Below are 21,255 nucleotides of genomic sequence, written 5' to 3'. Positions count from 1 at the left end.
TGTACGATTTTTTAGTAAAACTGAATTAATTTACATGTTATATTGGAATAAAAATCCAGAAAGAAGAATAAATAAATGAACAAAACATAAACACCCCAAAACGAATATAAATTAAGAAATTTGATAAGTAGGATATTTTTATTGTGTAAACACCCACTAAGGAAGGAGTTTTGAAAATTCCACCCTTAAGAGGGTGAAAGTATGTATGAAAGTCCCGTTTTTTTTAAGTTACAAATGTGAAACTTTATTTTTGGAATACTTATTAAATTAAAAATAATTAGATACATATCTAAGTATCTTTTCTTAGATGTGAGTATTCAGACTATGATTTTTATCATTGTGTTTGCAGTACGTCGAAATTTATTTATTTACTAAGAATTCCTGACAAAATATAAATGTATACTAATTTCTGATCAAATGAAGTATTATATAAACAGAAGTACACATTGGATTAGTTGATTATAATTGTAAACAATTATTTGCTTTAGATATTAGCATATTGTGGTGCACATGTGCAAACTCCATTGTAATTATTATCAGTGTGCATTAGTGTGAGTGAGTGATGGTTTCAAGATGTCATAGTGTAAGAGGAAATGGGTTAATGGGATAAGAGATTACTACCAACTTTTTTATTATATTAGTAGTCGGCCGCGGCTTCGCTTTCCTATTAGGGTGTTTGGTTGTCACGTGTGAGGAAAAAAAAAAAAAAAAAAAAAAAAAAAAAAAAGAAAAAAAAAAAAGAATGCCTATGTCCTTTCTTGGGGTTCAAATTTGCTTCATACCAAATTTCATCAAATTCGGTTCAGCGGTTTGGTTGTTAAAGAGCGACATAGATAGACACACAAAGTTACTTTCACATTTATAATATTAATAGAGATTAGCTGTAATGGTTTTTTTAACGCCAGGCATATTATTGAGTTAAAATAACGTTTCAATCTGAAAAAAATGCATTAATAATATTTGCTAATGATATACTAAAGAAGTAAAATTGAAGAGATTCACCCTCTTTTTGAAAATCAGCTTAGAGTAAGAAAACATATATTATATAAGGTGATGGAAATTGTTTATAAAAACAACAACTTTTTGATAACCAGCGCAGTAGATCCTAAGCTGTAAAAGACACAAATGCTTTTGATTAAAACAATTAAGTAGATCCTATTGTCCTAATTTTGATGTATATGTTACCGTATGATTACAAATATCGATAGATTATAATCTATCTAGTTAGATTATACAAACAGCTCAGCAGACACAATTAACACAGGCTGATGTAAAGGGCAAGGTTCGAATGTATAAATCTTGCTGAGCGTCGAAAAATTGGGACAGAGGTGTCTCAGATTTACGAGGAACCCTTGTGTACAGCGGTTCATATATTCTGACGGCAAGCGATTAACTTGATAAAAGTCTTTTTTGGGGTGAGTATTTAGGTGCTTGTTTACGTTGTGTTTATAAATTGGGATAATATATTACATACTATAAAACATATACGACTTATAGTCACAGATATAAGTTGATTGTTTTTCGAATTACATTTCATAACAAATGCGCCATGTTTGTTATCCTTTATCAGGCAAAAAAGTACCCTATGTCCTTTTTTGGAGTTCAAGTTTGCGTCATTTTACATCGAATTCGGTTCAGCGGTTTGGTCGTGAAAGAGTGGCAGCCAGACTAACTGAGTGACTTTCAGATTTATAATATTAGTATAAATAAATATATCAAATGTGAAATGGAGCAGTAAAAGTTTTAGTTACATAAAAGTTTATTTTTAAAAAAGGTTATTTATTTTTACTTTACTATTTTAACATATGTATATATGTTTATATATTAACATGCCACATATCATTTTGAAATGGTAAATTACAATTCAATAGAAAGAAGAAACGAAGGGACATTGGTACGTTCTTGCCAATATTTCTCATGGTCATTTGTGAAGTAGGTTTTTTTAAGTACTTGATTTAAAAAAAATCTTATGTAAATATATGAAGTGAATATAACAAAGACTTATATGTCAGCAATATCACACAAAGTTGCAGCAATGATAGATACATCATTAACAGTGGTCGCAAGTCTGACCATAGACGAACATAAGTACCTTATTAGCATTTAATAGGAAAGAAAAATATAAGGTCTAGAGTACTCAAAGTGACCTAGTTCTAGAAATAAAATGGCTAAGTTCTTAACATTAGCAGGGTGTATTTTTCATTTATAAGCTTTCACAAAGTAAGAAACGGAATCGCTCAGCAGATAGAACAGGTAGTTGGTAAACGAAGATTTGAGGTCAAATTCGGATGAACACTTCATCTGCTAAATTTATTTTGTGAACTGTAGTCAAAACATCGTTAGGATACCTACAAGTGTATGCAATTATAATGTACTAGCCACCTGCCCCATCTTCGCACAGGTACTAAATATACTACAGATTTTTTCTTGTTTCTTTACCGTATCGTCCATGTGTTATATACCAAAAGCTTCCTCTCGAATAAATTTATCTATTAAAAAACCGCATCAAAATCCGTTGCGTAATTTTAAAGATCTAAACATACTTTAATACATAAGGGCAGACAACGGTAAGCGACTTTGTTTTATACTATGTGATGATGATAATGATAATGATATGTATGAATCCAGAATGGATTGGATGGATTTGGAGCGAAATTCCAAAACCATTAAATACGAATAGTTATTTATTGATTTCACTGTCAATATCTTCAGCTGTGATGACCACTTAACATTAGATACATCATTTCTATCGCAATTTATGCTCACGATAAATCAAACTCTTAATTCTTAGACTGTTTGAAACCGCAATTTTTGAACGATTAAAACAAATGATAATCGCAGTTGATGCGATTGGAAAATAATTATTTCGTAGCTGTGCCAAAATTAAAGAACCATTCCCGAGTGGCATCAATTTATCCCGGCACATCGATAGAGATTAATGGAACTCTAATCCCTTGCGGACTGGACAAAAGTAATTTCGGAAAATGCATGCTATGATAAAATATATCACAGTCAAGATATACTTCCTTGTAAATGTCCCAGTGTTGGGCAGTTATGATTGAAATGGAGAGGATAGGGCTTAAGTCTTTAGATGCAATGTGGTTTATAATCTATATTAATATTATAAATGTGAAAGTATGTCTGTCTGTCTTTCATGACCAAACCGCAAAATCGAATTTGATGAAACTTGGTATGAAGCACGCTTGAGGCAAGGAAGAACATAGGCTACCTACTCATTTTGCCTGAAACATACACACACTATTAGTTATAAATATGAGGCGAAATTCCATAAAACACTAGAATGTTTCCTTACAACATTTACAAGATCATAGACACAAATTAAGCAAACCAATGCAGCAGGATTGAACCCGCAAACTTCATTTAAGACTGACATTCAACCTTTAAGCCATACCTGCTATTATACGATATACTATTTTATAATTGTACGAGAAAAACGTTTTTCTTCTTTTTATATCTTATTGTGAGTTAAGAGGAACGCTTAAGATGAAAATATTATGGTAGAGTGCGTCTTTTTATTTACTAATAAATGTCGTGGAGGAGTAAACTCAAACGGCTTAACCTATAAATTATATTTAGAAATGAATAATAAATCTGCCGGCTTCTTTCGAATACTAAATCAGCATTTAAATAAAAACCCAATAAACATATCTGAAAATAAGTCTCAGAGTTGTTTATTTCTATTAATCAAACATATTTTTTTATTATTTAATATTAAAATTAAAACATAACATACATTACTCTGATTCCAATATAAGTAGCTAAAGCACATGTGTTATGGAAAATGAGAAGTAACGATGGTACCACAAACACCCTGACCCAAGACAACATAGAAAACTAGTGAACACTTTCTACATGGACTCGGCTGGAAATCGAACCCGTGACCTCGGAGTTGCGTACCCATGAAAACCGATGCCTAACACATTACTCGACCACGAATGTCGTCAAATGGTAAAATGAAACAATTACAAACAAAATGTGTTCCTAAAATATATTTTGTCTGAAAATTTAAATCCTCGTTCACTACGTGTGCCAGGATATTGGCAAACCGCCATTATTCTGGCAATGTAACGTGTATACTGAAGCAAAATCTTAACCGGCATATATCGCGAAATTTAAGATGTTGCAGCAAAGCCGACCTTAACGATTATACGGGAAGACTTAAGAGACTGACTCTGCGTTTTGAATTCGATTATTTTTTACAGATAAAAAGTACAGTCAATAAAATAGTTACAAAAGAGAGAGAAAGGTGATAAATTTAATTAAAAAAAATAATAAAGTACTGAATACAAAACAATATATATTCATTGAATTAATTATATTGGAATAAGTCTGCGAAAACTTACGTCCAAGTTTTGAAAATTTGTAGTCTTTGTATAATATTAAAAACTATCACCCACAGCTTCGCTTGCGAATTATGAAGTAATTTATAATTTATGAAGTAAATCATCAGGTGATATACTATATACATATAATGTGACCTTTCTTGGATTTTGAAATTGCTTCAGTGACCTTTCTTCAGTGATTGTCTTCAGTAAAACTCGGTTCAGTGATTTAGTTAATTTCGCATTTATAATTTTAATATATGAGAGTACAAACTAATATATTTAAGTCAGATAGAAAGTCTTCGGTCTCATAATTATAAACGATTATTTGTTTAACGCTGATATTATCAATATCTTAAGGCAGAAGTGATCACTTACTCCAAATTAATAACCTCCTAAATCTCTCCTTCAAAATCTTTAGCTATGTTGCTGAAGCTCAGCAGAGGCATCTGTATACGTGATTGACCTATCTTATATAAATAATAATAATAATTATTATTATTTGCCAATAATAGTAATACAGAAGATAAATGACACATACAGAGTATTTAGAAAAACATTTAACAAGATAGTAGATTAATGACCCCATTCTAGGAAAATCCTGTGTTTAAATAGATAATATATTTGAGTAAAACAAAAAGCAACGTCTCTAAAAATCTGGATAAGTTCCACTAATCTCGTCGATCTCCTAAATATACAATTACATATAGCTCTGGCATCGAGAGCTCATTTCCAACGGTCTGCGCTGTCAAGACTTGATGAAGTGATGTTATCTGTGTCTCTGAATGGCCGGAGTGTCTTTGAATCAAATTCAGATTAGCGAAGACGTTTTTTTTTTGAAGGAACTGAAATACCTAAACTTTGAATATAGATACAATTTCAGTAATCTTACTGATGTTATAAATTCGAACGTTTGGATTGGCTGTTTGCGACTTAATCACGCCAGAACGTTTAAACTGATCTCGTTGAAATTTTTATCCCTAACACCTGCACTTTTGTCACGAACTGAATTATCCGCGGGCGCAACTGCGTCTTACCCTATTTTATTAATATTATAAAATTGAAAGTTATTCTGTGTGTCTGTCTGACGCTCTTTCACGACGAAACCGCTGAACCGAATTTCATGAAATTTGGTATTAATCAAACTTGAACTCCGAAAAAGGACATTGGTTACTTTTTTGCCTGTTACATTACGATCGAATCCGCGGGAGAGTACGAGTATAATATACAAATTATATTATACACGTCTGTTAAAAATACTGCCGTAAACCCAATAGGCATTATCTAGTTTGCTAGTAAAAGAGTCTACAATCAATTAGAATACATTACTTCTGTGTGCAATTCCCTTGCTATTTGCCGTTACGATGTATGAATCGGTCATAACCCCAAAGCCAATAGATGATCGAAGAAACTTTAAACGGCTATTTACAGGGTGTTGAAATAAAACTCTAATTCGACCTTGATATATATATTTTTGCAGAATAGCTCCAGATGCTTAATTTTCACAAGGATTTCGAACAATATATACTCTTTAGATAGTCTGATACAATTTATTATGTAATACATAAGCCACATTTCATATTTAGTGCATATTCCACGATCTTAGCAGCAACATAATATCATTATTTGGCATAACGAGTTCTTATCAAAGGTTCTTCACCAACGCAGTGTGCATATTGAATATTTTTACAAAAGAAATTACCATAACGGCTGTTTGAGCCAAGTTTTAAGCATTGGCAAAAGTTAGTTCGACAAATATATTTTCACAATTCACTTGAAAAAAAAATTTTTTTTTTTGGTATCTGTAAGTGGCAAGATAATTTGCCCAATGTTGGTGAGTAGCTACCAGTTAGTACTTTATACATTACCAATGTACCATCAACCTTGTGAAACTAAGAAGTTCTGTCACTTGTGCCTGTAGTTGATCTTTTTACTCACCTGATTCGTTTTTTTTGTTATAGTATCTATAATTGACAGTAGGCTCAAGGCTATGTTTGGGTGTGGTTTACATTAAATTAGATCTGGTATGATAATTAGGTAATTAATAATAAAGGAGAAATATATTCGATAATGATCGAAATAATTATAATATTCAAAAATTGGAATGGATTTATTCATAGAATTGTTTGAATTTGATTTGGCGTAGATTTGAAGTATTTCTTGCTATAGAGAAAAAACAATGTTCCGTATCACGATTTGGCAATATCATATTTCCAGGACATAAAGCTCGTGATTAGCTATAAGTGTAAAACAGAAAGAACTCGTAATACGCCCAAAATATTCGAACATTTCCAATATTTTCTTTGAACAACGGAAACATATTATGTACCCAATATAATATTCCATGAAAGTATTGGGCGAATAACGTATTCTGGATTTAAGCCAATGTTTATGGAAATACAAGAGAATGACGTAACATTGTTCACTGACATCTCTATATTTGGTGATCTTTGAAGCTGAATAACTAAACATGTATATTCAATTTTTACATTTAATTTTAAATTTTAGCAAAAAATTCTCGAGCGGTGATAACACGTACCTTACCAACGATTGCGAGTTCAAACCCAGGCAAGCACCACAAAATATTCATGGGCTTAATTTGTATTTATAGTTAATCTAGAGCTCAGTGGTAAAGGAAAATATCACGAGGAAACCTGCATGCATTCAAAAAAATTAGGCGTGGTGGATAATGCTACTAACCTTCTCAAAGGGATAGGAGGCCTTAGCCTAACAACAACAACAACAACAACACCCTGTAAATTCCCACTGCTGGGCTAAAGGTCTCCTCTCCCTTTGAAAAGAAGGTTTGGAACATATTCATCATCATACCTTAGGGAAGGAAGGGATATTTGGAAAATAATTTCAATGATCTATCCATATAATATGATGATGAATCCTATGATTGTCAAATTATGTAAATATGTAGTTCATACTAGAAAAATATATTCACTGTTGAGTGTATCTTTTTTAGGTTTATCTGAAGAGGTACTATCTAAACCACAATTATTTTGACTCCATTCTTTGTTGTTTGTTGAGTGCTCCGGTGAACAAACGAGTATTGTTATAAAAATATACTTTATTCATGATAGCATTGTCGAATTGTCATGTAAAGCCAATTAAGTAAATTTTGGAACAAGAAAGAACTTTCAAGGAGCTTAGAAGTTAAACTTTTCTTCGAATGAAATACGAAGTCTATAATATGCAATTAAAATTATATCCTCTATGGAAGGTAATACACATCAAGATTGTTTTATCATCTATATCATTATTATTATATCATGCTTCATTCTTGTATTCATTCTCTTCTATATTTTTTTCCTAATAATTTCCAAACTAAACAAAAAGTTAAAACAGTAATTAGTAAAATAACTTGAGACTGAATTCCTAATTTTAACAAATCAAATAAAATTTCATCAATATAAAGTCAAAAATTCAAAATAAGAATTTATTTTTATACACTCATATGCAAGACTTTTATGGAAACGTCTGACAAATACAGCTCGCGTATTGCTCTAGACAGGATGCTGATTTTTAGCTACATTTATAATATAAAATCTCTACCTATCGCAAAACTTAGATGCAGCTATGTTTGTGCGTGCAAGATTGAAAAAAAATTACCAAAACTGTCTCACTAATAACTTTTATTAACACAAAAATTAAAGTCCTGAAATATATCAGATCATCATCACATCGACATAATTATTTCTATTTTTAAATCATATATTCCAAGTTAAAATATTCAAATTATTTATAATTAGGTTTTATTTTCGTTTCCTTTGTCAGTTAAAACACTAAGATCTAGTGAAATGCAAATTAAAAAACTTAAAGATTTAACACTCCGCCTTATTGCCACTTGTGACAAAGAGCTGGCTCATTTTTCGCCAAGAGAATTGGAATTGCTATTCAACTTGAGAATGATTCGAGCGTTCACGATTCGATCGCCTTCCCGATCATTGTAACTATTCCAAATTTGAGTCTATAGTTTATATTCAGTTATATTACGACATTTGCTAATAATATTATACATTATGTTTTATTAATAAGTTCATGGATTTCAATAAGGTATCAACTACTATTGTACTTATGAAATTGTTGGGCCTGAGTGACTATCAAACATACAAAACACACAGACAAAACGACAGACTAGAAAGCTAAAATTTTGGAACATAAGTTATTTTAGACTGTCTGCTAAGAAAGGATTTGTGGGAATTACAACTATGTTGATGGAAGCACTTGATATAAATTTTTTTATGCTGTCGGTTGACGGGTGACTTATGGGACACCTGATGGTGAGTGGTCACCACTGCCCATAGGCAAAGGCGCTGTCATAATCATTAACCATTCCTTTCATCGTCAATGCGCTTCCAACCTTGGGAACTAAGATGTTATGTCCCTAGTGCCTGTAGTTACACTGACTCATTCACCCTTAAAACCGGAATACAACAATACCATGTACTGTGATACCTACCAAATCCCGACCACCAAGTATCTTAAGTAGTTAATCTTTGTCATTCAAAGTTAGAAACATGAAAACATTTTACCAGCTTGGAACCGGGGTAGCCGGTAATAAAATAAGTATTTTTTCGATGCCATGATTTGCCAAATAATAAATGCTTGGTCATCATCAAATTTATATCCAAAGTCGGAAAGAACAAAGTCCATTAAAATTTTACAACAGCTAAGCATTTCTTCAGACTTTACCTGCCTGGATAAGTGCCAATGGACCGTTATATACGAACGGTCTACGTCACAAACTTCAGAATTTATGCAGCGGAGGAAACTGTGAATTCAGCCAGCGTTTTGCATATTACGCCTAATGTCCGACTTCAGATTTAAATGTTAAATTGAAATAGACGAATGGGATTTTTGACAAAACGAAATTTCCGCTGATGGCGTAAGTAGTTTCATTTACTTGTATCGTTAAGGCCAATGGTCTGAGATGGAACTAGTCACTCATCAAACTAATTTACTTTTTTATTATTATTTATTAGTAATATTTAGTATTGTGTTCCGAATGAAGCAATCGTTTCGATCCCCGATGTTAAAAATAATTAATATACGCGATTCAAATCCGTTATAGCTAGTTTTATTTCAATGTGTAATCGCGAAAATTTAAGACAACATTAGCCCATTGGTTAGGTTATCTTAACCGATTATCGCGGGTTCTAACACAGGCTAGCACCACTGAATATTCATGCACTTAATTTGTGTTTATTATTCATCTACTGCTCGGCGGTGAAGGAATACATCGTGAGGAAACCTGCATGTGTCTAATTTTATAAAAATTCAGCCACATGTGTATTCCACCAACCGAACAGCGTGGTGGAATATGTTCCAAAATCTTCTTCAATGGGAGAGAGAGAACATCATACAATTAAGGGACTTAATATCTTGCCAAGATTGGTAGCGCTTGGACGATGTAAGTTAATATTTCCAACAGCTCCAACGTATAGGAGTGATGGTTACCAATACCAATCAGGTAGCCTACGTCTCTGTTTGCCTACCTATGCTTATAATAAAAAAGTTAAGGTGAAGCTCTATTGAATGCATCAAGAAAATCTATGTTGTAAGAATCCATTTTGATGTCACGATCCTGCAAAAATATTTATTGATTCTTATTCCATCAAACTCCAATGTGGTTTGCTGGATATTTTAATCCACTGACTTTACACTGGACCGTATAATAATATATATGAGAGATTTATACAAAGTTTGGAAAGTTAAAATGTTCTTGCAAAAATTGATACTATACATCTGCATTTATGTGAACTATATTTTAACGGATACGCCTAAATTGCATTTTTCTATCGATACGTTTTATATTAAATTGGTGTAACATTAATAAAAGAAAATTATTGGCCGATAAAATATATATATAACTAGCAAGTTAAAATTTTAAATTGGTCGTTAAGATGATAAAAGAACTGGTGAGGATGTATATATTATAATCTTGTAGCTTGAGACTCCGTTTGAGATAAGTGGAGCACGTAAAATATATTTACATTTATCAATTTGATAGGAGCTGTGACAATTATCGTATGAACACGAGAAGTAAGAATAACCTTACAATGACAAGCTTTCGATTGTACCAAGTCAATAAATCCTTCCTGGGGCAAGATATTTGTGTCTATTATAAAGTTCCACAAATATTTTAAATTCAAAAATAGAATCAATTGTTGAAAAAAAAACATTAATAAACTACTACACAATATTCTAAACAAGATTATGGGGTTAATAATTGTTAACTTTCAGACAAGTTGTGCTAAAAGAGTAACTAATAAGATTCTTATCGGTTCTTCTTGGTGAAACAGTATGACTCGATGATAGCTGTACGCTCAGTACAATATTATAAAACGACAATTTATACTTGCTTATTGAGGCATAAAGTCTATTTTGACTTTGAGTTTTTCTCCATCCATCAAAGTTTGTATTGTTTGATAACTAAGTTATAAGTGCCAGTGTTGTATCGAAGGATGAGTGAGCTAATATCACTTGATGGATAGTGCTTATTATGATAAAATATTTTGTCAACCCTTTGACCTCTACACATCAATGTATTGATATAGTTACTGCTGTACTTGTTTTATTTCAGTAACTGTTTTATTCATAATTACTTATCATTACGGAAATGATTCGATACTCAAAACAATAAATATATATGTTTTTATAATCAATTAATTTATTTAAGTACAATATTTTATCATTAACTATAGTGTAAAATTATGGCGCAATTTCTAACCACCACATACATTACATTTATAAATTACATAATAAACTTAAAAATTAACACCGAAAATAACATTAAAATTTATTAACCATTCCACGCGGTCAAGAAATATACAGTTATTAGTTTCAGTTCATATATGTATTTATTAAAGCATTTAATGTTATTAATTCTCTTGCATTAAATTAAATGATAAAAAACACAATATAACACATAACAAAAATAACCATTAAAAACAAAATCAACAAAGTAACATATTATTTCGATAAAACATTGTAAGGATGAAATTATGTTACTAATTGTGTATATTTCGAAATGAAGCTCTCTTAAGTCTTCATGTAATTTGAATTTCCCGCGCATTGGACTGCATACATTATCTGTGGACTGCAGACCTGCTCTGTGCTCTATGGTGAGGTCTTTGGATTGATAGAAAAATAAGTGAACACGTTTTGAACAAGATATTTCTCAAATAATAGAAAACTATTGAAGCAATAGCTTTTAATGTTGTTTCTCTTTACAGGTCTGTAATTAGTAACAGTGTTCTATAAAATAATGTAGAATTAAGTTGTGAATCATCAAAGTATCATACCTGCATAGTTTATAAAATGTGTGTTGGTTGTCACTAAATTAAATTTATCTTTACAGAGCAATAACTTATTCAGTTGTTTCAATAAATAACATATTCTTAATAAATTAATAGGTTAAATATAGGTACGTATATGAGGCTCATTCAATACATTCCGACAAATCTCCATCTTAGCTCATTTACGCATTAGGCGGGTTGGGGACACATCGTCAACTGAATGTCCTCAAAAACCAGCGGTGCCCTTTCCGTCCCTTCGAAGGGCGCGACGGGATCGGTTAAGCACAATCATGACACCCTGATGTTTGATCAATTACCTACTTGAATGAAGTAGCAAAAAATTAAAAAAGGGTTTTCCTTAAAGTGCATTTGGTATAACCTATTTTAGTCTGCTGTGTCAAAAAAGATCTATACCCTTCTTTTTTTAAATTGAAGATATTAGTTAATTTGTATTTATAATTTATCTTGAGAAGGAAAACATCGTGAAGAAACCTGTGTGTATAATATAATTTGAATTAAATAAACCTTGAACCTTTTCCCTAAAGAGAGATGATTAACGACCTCCGTAGTCAAGTAGTGTGTACACCGGTTTTCATGTGTACGCCACTCCGAGGTTCCACGTTCGATTCCCGGCCGAGTCAATGTAGTAAAAATTCATTAGTTTTCTATATTGTCTTGGGTCTGGGTGTTTGTGGTACCGTCGTTACTTCTGATTTTCCATAACACAAGTGCTTTAGCTACTTACATTGGGATCAGAGTAATGTATGTGATGTTGTCCAATTTACTTATCAACCGACTTCAAAAAGGAGAAGATTATCAATTCGTCTGTATTTTTTTGTTATGTTTGTTACCTCATAACTTTTGGCCGACACCGGCTCCAAATATAACAATAACTATAACTACGTCATATAATTGTTACTTTTAAGTAGTCTAATATTTTTCATTTCATTTTACCTAGAAGGACTCTAAAAAATATAATAAATATGCAATTATTTTTCATACTTTTTAGTGCATTATTATTTGTTTTAAAATAATGTTTAGTTTGAAGTCGGTTTTCTATTTGTTAAAATTTTATTTATTTATCATTATTATGAAGCCTTAGCCCAACAGTGGGACGATTAGAAGACTGTTACTTTACTGATGATATCGAAAGCAGTTGGCATTCATAAAGTAACGCTCCATCAAAGGAGTGACTTCGCGACAGGAATCCTAATCAATCACTATACAGACTAAGCTATTAGTGACAGAAACACACATGGATCCAACGTTTGGAATCATGTCTGCAATGGGGATGACTTATGTCCAACTGAGCAGAGCTGATCACCTAATTCGGATGATTTATTTGGTGTCCAGTCGCTGATGACGGTATTACGATTTATATTCTCAGTTGAAATTGAGATATCTGATGAGGTTGGCCAAATTATGAATTAGCATTTGTTGGTTGAGTTGGTGTTAAAATATGTATTTTAAGCGTCATCGCTTTCTTTGTTGAAATTATTGGCGGCTTGATACTTTTCTTTAATTAATTAATCTCTTTCAATAAATGATCACTTTTACGTATGTAATAAAAATGTCTGTACATATGCTAACTTCTTTTCAACTCAAATTATTTTAATGATGTTTTTACTAATAGATAATGGAATAAATAAATCATAAATTTGATTTACTTATTTTTTGAAACTTAATTGAAGAAGGATAAGAGAACATTTAATTGTGACAAACATTGCAGATAAATTTATGTATGTGAAATAATGTTTACTTGTGTTTTTTAACAATTAAATAACGATAATAATCTACCCTTAAAATATTTAGTTTTGTTTTGACATTCAATGTAGATTCTATAAAGAAATTAGGATAAGCATCTAAATTATCACATCTTTTCTAATTCTCTGTATAAATGCGAATGGAAATATAAATTCATTTTACGTAGTTGAAAACTATTTTCTTTACTATTTTTTTATCACCATCATCATCATCATCATCCTGCTGCCCTTATTCCAATTTTAAAAAATATGCAATATAATTGAATCTATTTTGTATACAGAGTTGGCTAAAGTACGCCCTGCAAGCTTATGATAACTTCAATGCTCATTAAATATTTTTTTTTATCTCGCTAGTCTCGCTGTTAACGTAAGATTTTACAAATTTTTAAAACCACGTCCGACTTGCTCTCCGCATCTTCACAAATAATAAAGTTTCGCTGCACAAAAGTCGGCTGTCGCTAAAAACTGGGCCAGTTTTGTGGATGCAGAGGCACGTCGCTTGAATATTTATAATAAGACCCAAAGAACCTTTAAATAGCTGCCGGTCTGAAAAGGTTATAAGTAAATTTCACACTTTGAGCAACTGTCCAGTAATTTCGATGTAAAACTTTTTCGCTTCGACCTCCTTTTTATATGATAGACTATTCAGACAAACTTTAAATTCGAACACTGATTCGAAAATCGAAATCTGACGATAATGCTAATTTATTTTTAGCGAAGTTGCGTTTGTTTTTCAGCTATTCGATATTTTTCGTTCTAATTTTGGAGAAGTTCTGATTTATTTGGTGACCTCATTTATTTATAGATTAAGGCTGATATTTTGTATGTTACTAATTTTTTTAAATGTTGTAATTATACTTTAAATAATGGTTTTCAATTTACACATTAACATTTTAGTTCCCAAAGTTGGGCACACATTGGTGATACAATTGTCTATAATCAGTGTTAACTATTTATCTGCCTTCCCATAACATAAAAAACATGGATGTACCTCTCTGTACTCGAACATACATCTGCAACAGCTGTTTTCCTTCAGTATACTCCTCTGTCTAAAACTTTACAGCTGCAGTTGATAACTTCGTCACACTATAAAGTAATAAAATACAGTTTATGGACCCGAACAGGATACTGTAATAGACTTTGATCCAAAATTTATTATGGTTATTTTCTTTACAAATTTTGTTCCATACATTAGCTTTTTATTCGATTGCGATCGCATTTTATAAGTGAGCCTCTGTTGAATTGAAATTATCATTTTTATCTTTAAAGTGGTGGTAGGGTTTCACTCTATGGGTTTGACCAATTACCAGGTAACCCTCATATTACAATCATAATTTACTCTTATTTTTCTTTAAAGGAAAAATAAACAAATGAATTTTGCAGCATTGCCACCTGCTTAGAAAACTCATCCACTTCAGATGAAAATCGAGGTTGACTGAAATTAAGCCATTTATAGAAATAACGATAGGAATGGTTTTGGTACGCACCGCGTGGCGGAAATTATGTTATTAGCCTTATTATTTTCAACTATTCATAGTAATGGCGTCATGATGATAACATCCATTGATATCCCTTATAAACTACTACTTAAAATACTAAACTACTAATTAAATACTAAAGATCTAACTTAGTTGTATGGATTTGTCCTAGTGCCAAATGTCATGTCTTCGTATTATTGTGTAATGATGTAGATCCAGTGTAATTTTAAACGTAAAGGACAATATAATAAGTGCCAATGCTGTTGACATCAAAGCTGACATACGATCAGATGGTCCGTTTACAGATCATCATCATCAACTTTTACTTTTCCCACTACTGTGCCAAGGCCTCCTCTTCCTTCGAGGAGAAGGTATGGAGCATATTCCACTTTCTCGCGTCTCTCCAATGCAACCCGGTTGGATACACATGTGGCAGAATATCCTTTCCTTCACCGCCGAGCACTAGATGAATTACAATGGTGCTTGCCTTCTTTTAAAACCGTAATCATCGGTTAAGATGCACGCGTTCTAACCACTTGGCTATCTCGTTTGCAAATGAATCAATTAAAAAAAAAAAACAACGGAAGTTTACGTGAAACGAAACGCTGTTTCGTTTAATATTTGTTCTCATCAAACTATTCCAGAACGGTTACTAGATCTCCCATAAATTCTAGGCCACGTATTTCGTTATCTGTATTCAAGATATTGGAATCAGAAATCGAATTGAAATAGAAATATTTACGAAATAATATCAGAACAAAATGTCATAGCATCCGTTAGATAAATATTGGGCTTTAGGCTTCGTTCAGTTTTCGGCTGTTTTTTTAACCAGCTTTAAATGAAACGTTTGGTGTGTTAGTTTATTTGGTAGTTTTATTTTTTTACGAACGTTTCGACTTCGTTTAGTAATAAAATTACGCGTGTTCGATGTTAAAAATTCGCGGAAAGCGAATACTTTTTGCATTTGATTCGTTTCACATAAACGGTACAGTTATATTGTATCGAAAAACATAGATCACTTTTTTATAGAAGATTACTTTAACACAAACTAGCCTTTTATTTTGATCTCGATGGAAAAACGCGTTACGTTACGCCCAGAAGAACTAATACTAGTTCACTAGAATACCCACTTAAAAAACCAGAGGTATACTCTAGGTCGTTTCAGTTCATGCTATCGCGGCAACACGCAAGCCTAGCTTGGAATATACATATATGAGCATAATTTATGCTTATGAATCTTATACTCATTAACAAACGTCGTGAGAAAATTTCTCAAGGTACACTTGAAAGTTTTTTCTTCTACTCATCAGATATTATAACGCCAAATACATATTAGTAGTAGTATGTTATTCGGTTTGAAGTTAGTTCGGTGAGTATTAGCTGGTCGTGCAAGGATGATGTAAATATTTGTCACAGTGCCACGTCAACGCAAATTGTTGATACGGTTAGTTAAGTATTCATATTTTATTAGATCGCAAACTGTCACAATTGTAAAAAGAGCATTTATATACAATTATGGTAATTTGTATTCTTTTTTTCTGTTTTTTATGGAATAGTTTAGCGGACGAGCATATGGGCCACCTGATGGTAATTGGTCACCATCACCCATTGACAATGACTCTGTAAGAAATATTAACTATTCATTACATCGTCAATGTGCCACCAACCTTGGGAACTAAGATGCTATGTCCCTTGTGCCTGTAGTTACACTGGCTCACTCACCTTTCAAACCGGAAAACAACAATATTGCGTACTGCTGTTTAGCGGTAGAATATCTGATGAGTGGATGGTTGCACAAAACCCTACCACCAAGTAAATGCTAGATTAGTGTTTATAATTTACCTCAAAATGGATTCTTACGTACATTATTTTTTCGGGAAATTTATGGCCTCATTAGATTAATTATAAACGAGCGATCCTAACAATTACTCGGTAATATATATTCGAAAACAAAACCGAAAGTAATAAAATACATACGTTTCATCTTGCTCGAGACTGCTTTCCAAAACTGTGTTTGTGTGAGTGTGTAAATTTCAAATATTGACGATTCAAACAAGTTTTATTGTTTTTCATTTGAACAAAATACATTTGATTTCATTTGTATAGGTTTTGTATGTAAATGATTGCCATCCATAGACAATGGTGCTGTTAGAAATATTAATCATTCGTCATGTCGTTAATGCGCCACCAACCAACAAACTATCTTATGTCCCTCGAGGATGTACTGGCTCACTCACTCTTCAAATGGAAACTACTATTTGTGCAAGCCACTCTCAAAATGCACACTCAAAAAACTCGGACCATTTTCTTCTCATAGAAATAATAATAAAATTGCTGTCAATATTTTTGTAGAGTATCAAATCTGTATCAAAACAAACTCTTTTGAAGTAGTCCTTTATGAGTATAATTGAATCGTCATCAATTGAAAAAAATATAGGTAATACGTAAAGATTGGTATCTTTTTATTCGGTTCGTAATGTAGCAATCAAGATGGGCCTACAACAGACCCAGCAATCCTTACTTAAAACAAAATACATACTCAATTTCCTGTTATAAATCAACGACGAGAAACTCCGAGCGTTCGTATCATCTTCATTATCTCCTATTGTGTTGTGAACTTTACCAATTGATGTTTGGTATAAAATTTAAATATATTAACAAGAAAAATTAAGTCATTTTTAACGCTAATTAATCTAGTAACCTTAAATTGACGAATACACTATAAACTTATGTTACGAAAATATTTGTTTATTTGTAATTGGAAAAACTGAAAAACTGTTCAACCGATGTTAAAAATACTTTCACATAAGTAAGGCTCCTTTAATCCGGAATAATAACAGTTATATTTTGTACAAGATTTTAAATTAACATTGTTAGTTTTATTATTATAGTTATTCATTTTATGTAATAGTTATATTTTATTAAAATAAAAATGTAATTCCAATGAAAATAGCAACAATGTAACTCAAGATGTCAATTTTATATATGTCACTATTCGGTGTTCACTGCGAAAACTGTTTACGATACATAATATTGTTGTATGTTGTTTATATAATATAGGCACCGTGCGTAGAGATGACTCTGCCATCTCGTGACTCATATTCAAAACTTTTACCCTGAATTTCAGAAATTCTACAGTCAAACAACGGAAAATGTTTCTGAATTATCGTATTAATTTTTGATAATTTGAGCTATCGAAATGTATTTTAAGGGTATAAAATTTTACTCATATGTCATGGCTTAGGGATAAAAGAGTGAAATAGATAAATGCAGTTATAAAACACACGTATACCTTCAAGTATTTAAAAAGTACTATTTGATTTTATTTATATAAAAATCACCAATGTGTGGGTAACTATTATGGAATACAGTTTAATTTTCGTCGATCGTTGAATCTAACCTATAACCGTTGTTTCTTTTAGTAGACATCCAAATAACTGGTTCCCATCTAAAAATACCACCATCTGCAGCGCCCATTGCTTTCATTTTTAATTGGTAAAAAACCATATTTTATAATTTTGATCATTGTAAAATCATATTTACAGACTTGACAGCTGCCAACCTGCCACCAATGTGTCTGGGAAGTTTCTTTTTTTACTCGCACGGTGTCTCTACTCTAGGGATTATAACGCCCTCTATTGTTTCTGCACGGTGCCTATATGAGACAAAAAATAACCCGCTGACTTTCTTTCGCCGGTTATCAGGTCAGGGTATTTTCTTTTCCGAACCGGTGGTACTGTTTCAATTGTAGCAATAAGAAAGTTTAATACTTCTTTATTGAATAAAGTTATTTGAGTTTGAGTTTGTGAATTTCTAAAAATAATTACATACAATAAAAGCTATATGCCTGTTATACTCAATGCGTAACAATAACCCTGCTTTGTTCAAATTGACCCTTTTAAACGAATTCAATGAAAAACATTGATTGATCATTATCATTAATCTCTTTCTATTTCTGGCTGGAATTTATTAATCCCGGGTATCCTTACCATTAATATCTATATTTTGTAACTTGTATAACACAAAGTCGGTCTGTGTATATCTTCTAACACTAACCGCTTAACGTATTTCAATGCTGCTAGAAAGAGGAAGGTTATTTATAAAAATTTTATACAAAATGTCTGAATAACCCAAAAATATATATATTTTTTTGTACGCTTTAATGGAAAACTCAAACTCAAATAACTTTATTCAATGTAGAAGTATTACACTTTCTTATTAATGGTTAAATTTATCACTACCACCGATTCGAAAAATAAACACCCTGATCTGAGAAGAACCGGAGAAAGAAACTCAGAGGGTCTTTTTTTCTTTATTTTTTCCAAATTAATTATTTCTATAACTTTTTAGTGCATATTTATTTATTTTAAAAAAGTGTTTTGTTTGTTTTTCTTTTTGTTATTTTTTTTATACGAATAGAACGAGCCAGGTGGCAATCGTTTCATTCCAAAGGTGTGCTATAAAACGCTTTATAAACCTTAGGAGATATATCGAAACTATCGCACTAGAAAATCGTTGATCCATATTTATATTATAAATGTGAAAGTACTCTGTCTGTCTTTAACGACCAAACTAATGAACCGAATTTGATGAAATTTTAGTGTAAAGCAAACTTGAACTCCAATTAAGGACATCGGCTACTTTTTTATCTGACACATGACAACCAAAACCCAAAATTGCAAGCGAAGCTGCGTGTCACTACTAGTCTTAAATATGTCTACAGAAAAGTCCGCGACAGCACATGTGTCATTTTCAGGTAAACTCATAGTATTTTAAACTATGAAACTCATTTAAAGTAAATAAGAAAACATTTCTGCTAATCATTGTTATTTTATATTGAGATAAATATATTTAATTTTGTTGTTCTTTCTAATTGAATAAATTTTTAATATACAGATTATTAGATCTTTGAGAAGAGTAAATGTTTGATAAAATGAGGCATTTTTTTTTCGTAAATTGTACGATAGTGTAATTGTATTTTGAAAGATCGTGTCTAAAATATATGCAATACAAAAATGAAAAATTTTAAGCGGTTGGATGAAACAATACATTCTTGACATGACGTTAAAATTGTCATATTAAATAACGAATTTAAATTATAATTGAAATGAAAATTATTTTTGAAATTATAATCTTTAAGACATGAACATATATTGGTTTTCATGATATAATAACGAATTTAAACAATTTTAAAGTTATTCATATCTTTTGTTAATGACACGTACTTATTATAAACTAATGAATAAATTTTATGAAATAAATATATCGACCTATTGTTTTCTTTTAGCACATTTCTTTGAGAAGTTGCACTCTTGCGAAGTCGTGTCAGATCGTAATGTCATAAAAAAAAATACTGTGATATAAATAAGGTATTATTTTGTAGATTATGTAAATTTTTTTGGTTACGATTTTCCTCATTTTTTTTTAATAACGGTTTCCGCAAAATAATACTGATTAAGAATTGATTATTATTATTATAAATTATTATTATTAATACGATCAAAACTTTTTTAATATTCATCTAGATAAATAAAGGCAAAAATAAGTTTTCCTCGAAACAAACTTTGTATGGAAGTACGTTAAAAATTTCAAGAGTGCAAATATAAACTCGGTTGTAAATAAAAATATATCAAACTCACCAGTTTAGACTCTGGAAAAACCGCGTAATCACACTGTTAAACTGATAATGAAACACGATAACTTCGAGCACCGACCAGCACGTCCGCTCGGGTCGGGAGGTAGCACGCCACTGGCCTTAACTCAGCTTCCCCCATGGAAGTACATAAAGGGGGTTACTGGCCCATCGAATGTTTTCGACAGGGTTTCGTATCACAAGATTCATAACGATGGATCAGGGTTTTCTGTGACGCTGTAAGCCTAAGGAAATATTACTGTAATTTGTGGACATATTTTAGTGTAGAAGTACTTCTGAAATCATTATTTCATTATCATTACATATTATGAAACAAAGTCGCTTACAGCTATGCTTAGATATTACGCAACGGATTTTAATGCTTTTTTTTAATAGATAGAATGATTCGAGAGTAACCGTTACTTACCGGTTCTTCTCGGCAGAATCTATTTTCCGAAACGGTGGTAGCTTCACTCAATTGTAGCCTACTTGAATAAAGTTTATTTTGATTTGATTTAGATTTAGATTTTTGATTTATAAAATACATGGACAATATAGTAAAGAAACACTGATAATTTTAGAAGTTTTTAATGTAATGTTGTAAATAACGAATTCTGTAGTACATATAGTATGACTGTTGCACCCGTCAAGGAACGTGTTGATAGTTCTACAATAAAATATAGTAAATTATCAGCCCTATCGGTTTGGTTTCAATTACAGTGCATTTGTTGT

The 21,255-nt window shown here is 31.6% G+C and overlaps 1 protein-coding gene across 1 annotated transcript in view; it reads right to left on the bottom strand.

Moving 5' to 3' along the window:
• The window catches only part of LOC124539914, a 120,607-nt gene extending 99,973 nt beyond the window's left edge, over nt 1-20,634 (bottom strand). Inside the window, exon 1 of the mRNA XM_047117287.1 lies at nt 20,531-20,634. The gene's annotated coding sequence lies outside the window, so the exon portion shown is untranslated. The remainder of the gene's footprint in view (nt 1-20,530) is intronic.
• Between the last annotated feature and the right edge of the window lie 621 nt (nt 20,635-21,255).

This window comes from Vanessa cardui, chromosome 23 (assembly GCF_905220365.1).
Source record: "Vanessa cardui chromosome 23, ilVanCard2.1, whole genome shotgun sequence".
Taxonomy (NCBI): Eukaryota; Metazoa; Arthropoda; class Insecta; order Lepidoptera; family Nymphalidae; genus Vanessa; species Vanessa cardui.
This window is presented reverse-complemented; position numbering and strand designations above follow the sequence as displayed.